The sequence below is a fragment of the Protomyctophum bolini genome (assembly GCF_963924005.1).
Source record: "Protomyctophum bolini genome assembly, chromosome: 12".
In the NCBI taxonomy this organism is placed as follows: Eukaryota; Metazoa; Chordata; class Actinopteri; order Myctophiformes; family Myctophidae; genus Protomyctophum; species Protomyctophum bolini.
This window is the reverse complement of record NC_137873.1, coordinates 27,559,932-27,564,757: the sequence shown is the minus strand read 5'-3', so window position 1 is coordinate 27,564,757 and position 4,826 is coordinate 27,559,932.

The following is a 4,826-nucleotide window of genomic DNA, read 5'->3' as shown; positions in this document are numbered from 1 at the left end:
TCACACGCACACACGTACTGTATGCATACTGTACAGAGGCATGCATACTTTCTCAGACTTGCACATCCACCTCACACGCATACACACGGACACACACGTGCGCACACGGATACACACAGTGGGTTGTGTGGAATGAAAAGTGCCTATGTAGCGTTCTCTGGAGCGGTTTCCCAGTCCAGAGTAGACTTGAGATGTAAAATCATTCCTGTATTACATAAGGTCAGTATGAGGGCATTTCTTGCAGAGCTCTTACTGTATATACTTTACCACACAGTGACTAAACCAACGACCGGTGACATATCTTAACCAATTAAGACGTGAGGCCGGTTCTAAAAAATGTCTTCTGAATCCTAACAGTTTTCAGGAAAATGTATACTGTACGTGTCTGTGTCAGTGGTTCTTAAACGTTTTCATGTCAAGGACCCCCAAAATTGTATTTTGCCGCAGGCTCCCATTACATACATCTCAAAATATTTATTCCAGGGACCCCCGAAGAAAAGATTTGAGTTAAAAATGTTCGCTTAAAAAATTGGTTAAAGGCAAAATTTGGGAATTGAGTATTTTAATATGCTGAAACTATCTTTCCAGTGTATCTACATTGCACTTACCTTAACTATTGCGCAAGGACAAAATCCTTGATACCAGATGAGTTCTTAGATGTCTCTTTCACCACAACTAATATCTTTCATTATCCACAGCGTACAAACATCTTAGATTTGCAACAGACCAAAATCTCATGGGAATGAATTCACAGTGCCTGTCCTAGTTCTGACGATACCATAATTCATGCGTGTACTTCATGCGTACTGTATAATATGTGACGTGTGTATGTAAGAAAAAAATAATGCACATCTACAGAGTGTGGGTGTTGAGGATGCATGTTATACATACTGTAGCATAAAGTGTATATATATTTTATAGGGAGAGCAGAATCCATGCATCCAACCAGACCCTGTGTGTGTGTGTGTGTGTGTGTGTGTGTGTGTGTGTGTGTGTGTGTGTGTGTGTGTGTGTGTGTGTGTGTGTGTGTGTGTGTGTGTGTGTGTGTGTGTGTGTGTGTGTGTGTGTGTGTGTGTGTGTGTGTGTGTGTGTGTGTGTGTGTGTGTGTGTGTGTGTGCGTGCGTGCACTGTATGTGTAGGCGCCTAATCCTCATCCTGCTATTTTACTGTAGTAATGATATACCTTTGATATCCCCTCGCTCAAAAAAATGCTTGCTGTTGATCGGCCTCTTATAGTAAAACATTATAAATAGCCATACTGATTAAATTTAACATCATTGTTTTTGTCTGTCATAGCTGTTGCACCCGCAACCCGACTATGTATAAGCAGTTGAAGATGGTTGAATGGATGTTTTTGTCCATATACTGTGTTGTGTTGTAGTTTTTACAGTAATGACCCTATTCACCCTACACAGAAAAACCCAGTGTTCATTTAAAATGGACTGCATTTATACAGCGTTTACATTTATACATTTACTTTCTCCAAAGCGCTATATTCTTCACATTCACCCATTCACACACCGACGGTGGAGAAAACCATGCAAGGCAGCAAACTGGTCATCGGCGGCAATTAGGGGTTCAGTGTCTTGCTTAAGGACACTTCAACACCAACCCAAAACCTTTGAACTGGGAACCTTCCGTTGCATGCAAGCTGCCACTCTACCTACTGAGCCACTGCCGCCCCTAAAAACAGCAAAAACTGCATCCGTAGGGGTCCTGTACACCAACCAACAAACTGCATCAGTAGGGGTCCTGTACACCAACCAACAAACTGCATCAGTAGGGGTCCTGTACACCAACCAACAAACTGCATCAGTAGGGGTCCTGTACACCAACCAACAAATGGACCTAACAGGTCCATTTTCAGGGACTGTTTCCTGTTCTGAATGGGGGCCTTTTAGTGAAATTCCCCCATTGAGAAAGGCATTGACCGCAGCCTTGCACGTGGTAGCAAGCAACAATCTGGGACCCCTGCGGCACTAAATGCCTCATGGTGCAAAAGCTACCACCCCCTGAGCCATTAGAGGACCTCAGCAGCCAATAATAGGCCCGTAATGACACACAGCCGGCCAATAAAGCCTCAGTAATGATACGGTTGGACGCTCATTCTCATCATCTCCTGTGGAGACCCGCCTTTTTTCCTGTTGCAGGCAAGCTGCTTCCTGGCGCATGTTGACGCCATTATGAGAGACATTACGACTTAACCCATTAAGACCTACAAAATGTCTTCAAAATCGAAAAGTGTATGTTGCTATATGAGTGGTGCTCATGTCAAGGACCCCCCCCCCCCCCCCCCCCAATATTATATGTATTTGGCCTCTGACGCCCATCTCAAAATATTTTGTTCAAGGGACCCCCAGAAGCAAATACAGTATAGCTTTATATACTGTATATATTATAATATATAATATATATTATAATATATAATGTAGTACAGTATACTGTAGCTTTGCACAAATAATCACGATTTGTGGCACTAAGTGACACTGATGTTTTTGCACTGTGCCCTTCTTTCCTCTGTTGTTTATGATGATGTGGTGGTTGGTGGGGTGGGTGGAAGAGGGTGAGCAAGCAAGCTACACAGTACGCATGTATCTGTGTATTATTTGTATCTGTGTACCATATGTATCTTGTTCATGTTTTATAGGTCACCCCTTGAAAATGAGACGCTGCATCTCAAGGGGCTATGCATTTAATACAAATCTGACATCTATATCTGCTCTTGTTGAATCGCCAAAGTATGAAATAATGGTTAAAGTGCTTAAAGGGATTGTGACATAAAAAAAGTTTTTGTAAGTTTTCTTATTCATTTAGTTTAGCTCAATTGCACCCAAAAAACCTGAACTTTTAACATTAAGTAGATTTTCTGTGGTCTGGGGTTTTCTGCTCAAACAAGTGCTCTGATTTTCCTGCCGTTTGTGATGTCACAGCCTGCAAATCCCATTATGCCTGTTTTCATTGCAGCTCAAAGGGCTTCCAAACTCCAGACCACAGAAAATCCACTGAATGTTCAGGTTTTTTTGGATGCAATTGAGTTTAAAAACCCCCCCAAAAAATGTAATAAAAATAAATAAAAATTAACTGGCTTATGGCCAGCCTAATTAACAGTGGATTGTGCCTTCTGCCTGCACTATTCATATGTTTAATTCGTCATTTTAATGCCAATAGAAAAATCTGTGATATACACTCACACGTCAATCCTATAGTATTAGACACTCAGTCCTGAAGGTGGCGGTAATGTCACCATTATGCCGATTTTGACCAAAATAGAGAGAATCTGGCGATGTCACTTTGGGTTTAAGGAACAATAACATCCGGTACTAGCTTTGGACTGTGCAGCACTATCAGATGTCTGGGATGCTAAGCGATCATTGTTTATTTTAATAACTAAGTCAAATTAAGCTCTAATCAAGCCCAGAATATCGCATTTACGCAGCGATGCACATAAAGACTGCGCACGTGTGTGATCGACCGTGCACGCACGGATTTCGGCCGGTTTTAGGTAGATTTCATCGGCTGTTAGCCAAACAAGCTAAAAGTTGCTACCTTTCAAATCTAAAATGCTTTCCTGGTTTTAATAGGTTAAACACTCACTTTGGAAATATATGCACACTCATGTTTATATTCAGTTATTCACATAAACATGCACCTGTAGATCTTTACACACTTGCACACACATAATACACGCACGCACATGCATTTGAACTGTAAACGCTGTATTGACCAAAACCCTTTGCTCTCACTATGCATGTCATTTTTAGCTCTCTCTCTCTTTCTCTCTCTCTCTCTCTCTCTCTCTCTCTTTCTCTCTCTCTCTCTGGCGTACATTGTTGATAGTGTATTCTGAACTTGATGGATCACCCAGTCATAAAAGGCAATATACCCACGTGGGATGTGAAATGTTAGAACACATTTACACATCCACGAGAAAGCAGAACGTGTGCACTTTGCATGTGTGTGTTTACATGTGCACGCACACTATGTGTGTGTGTGTGTGTGTGTGTGTGTGTGTGTGTGTGTGTGTGTGTGTGTGTGTGTGTGTGTGTGTGTGTGTGGCGGTTGTATTCATGGGAACTGTACGGCTCCAATCTAGATCAAAGTGTCTCTCGCGGTGCCTGCTGTAGCAGCTGCCTTTAGGGATGTTGGGAACACAGCACAGCTATAGGGACGACTCGGAGATGTGCAGATGTTCCATGTGCTGCTATGCACAAAGCATTCATCATTGATGATCTTAGAGAGCGCAGAGACGGCTACACTTTGTTCAGTGCTGTATACTGTACAGTACATCGCTGCGGTGTGCCACAGATGACATACATGGGTCTAAGTCTAAGATGTTTTCATAATTTGTTTCACTGAACATCCATGTGGGCGGGCGGGTGGGCGGGGCGGACAGACACCCGGTCAAAGAAGTATAGGGTTTAAGTGATTAAGAACTACTGCCGTCCGGAAAGGCGCATGAAGTTTGTAGCCTTATGACTCATTCCTGTCTCACGTTGCCAGACGGTTGCCTCTCACAACTTTGAAATGCTTCCGTCATACACTCAGGAGACCACGGAACCTCTGCTCATGAGTGAGCGATAAAGCGGAAGTGAAGCCTCCTCCCCACTTCCGTTTCATCTTTACAGTCACGCAAGTTTATCCTAATATAAATCAAATTCATCATAAGCATATTATAGCTGGAAATAAGAAAATAAAATGTAAAGATATTTCCATGAACCGAAATGGGAGCTTTCTTGTTTTCTGGAGGTGTAGTTCTGATGAGGGTTTTTGGGAAATGAAGAACACAAGAGTTGGTTATCTTTTGTTTGTTCAGTGACAGCCATAGC